Below are 1573 nucleotides of genomic sequence, written 5' to 3' on the forward strand. Positions count from 1 at the left end.
CCAGCCAGGGATCGAACCCACAGTGTAGTTATGTGTCCTGACTGAGAATTGAATCTGCACCCTTTCGGTGTATGGGACGACGCTCCAATCAACAGCCATCCAGCCAGGGCAGCACTGAATTGTTGAGGCATAGCTTGAAAGGTGATTATTGATCAAACAGTTTTCTATCTTTACATAGAAAACTGATGCCTGAGAACATGGGAGACTTGGGCTCGAGAAACCCTATTCCAAAGCTCCCCCTCCCATCTTCGTATGGATGGTCTAAAGAGAACAAGATGTCAGCTTAGTACTGCCACAGTGGGGAATCTCCAGGGTTTGTTCAGTTTTTGTTTTTGTTTTTTTAATATTTTTATTGATTTCAGAGAAGAAGAGGGAGAGAGAGATAGAAACATCAATGATGAGAGAGAACCATTGATTGGTTGCCTCTTGCACACCCTACACTGGGGATCGAGCCCACAACCCGGGCATGTGCCTCGACTCGGAACCTAACCGTGACCTCCTGGCTCATAGGTTGATGCTCAACCACTGAGCCACACGGGCCTGGCTGTTCACTGCTAAATAATGTTGTACAAACTCCATAAAGTCGGTGCACTGGAATTGGGTGTGTTTCCACCCCAGGCTAGAAACACCATGCGTTAGCTTCTCTGTGTTCTGTATCTGTGGGAAGTTTGCTTGTTAACTCTATCCGCCTTGCTCCTCACTCAGTGACCCCATGGGTTCTTGGACCTTAAGCACCCTTTCTCCTGTAAATGAGCAAGGCCCAGTCATCAGCCATATGCTTCCATGGTCACCTGGTGACACTGGAGCACTGCATGCTAGCTTTTCAAAAACCATCAGGTATTTCTCTTGGATAGTATGGAATTAAATAGTCACCCTCTCCCCATTTAAGGGAATTTCAGGTTTGAAAAAGGAGGCCGTGAATACTTGCGTTCAGGGACCTTCTGAAATCTTTTGAGGGCAACTGGACTGGCTTTGATGGTGCCTTGTTTAGGTCCTTCAGGACAGGAACAATGCATCCTTTCAGTGGTTTTCTCTGTATGCACATGTACGCAGACTAGTGGAGGGCTCTTTCTTTCTTTCTTTTTTTAAAATATATTTTATTGATTTTAGACAGGAAGGGAAAGGGAGAGAGAGAGAGATAGAAACATCAATGATGAGAGAGAATCATTGATTGGCTGCCTCCTGCACATCCCCTACTGGGGATAGAGCCCACAACCCAGGCATGTGCCTTTGGCCGGAATCGAACCTGGGACCCTTCAGTCCACAGGCCGGCGCTTTATCCATTGAGCCAAACCAGCTAGGGCGTGGAGGGCTCTTTCATACATGAAGAAAGGTCATCTTCTCAGTGAGGCCTTTCCAGTCCACCTTATTTAAAATTATAAACCATCGCCCTAGCCAGTTTGGCTCAGGGGATAGAGCAGTGATGGCGAACCTATGACACGCGTGTCAGAGGTGACACGTGAACTCATTTTTTTGGTTGGTTTTTCTTTGTTAAATGGCATTTAAATATATAAAATGAATATCAAAAATATAAATCTTTGTTTTACTATGGTTGCAAATATAAAAAAATTTC

Source organism: Myotis davidii, unplaced genomic scaffold (genome assembly GCF_000327345.1).
Source record: "Myotis davidii unplaced genomic scaffold, ASM32734v1 scaffold733, whole genome shotgun sequence".
Classification (NCBI taxonomy): domain Eukaryota; kingdom Metazoa; phylum Chordata; class Mammalia; order Chiroptera; family Vespertilionidae; genus Myotis; species Myotis davidii.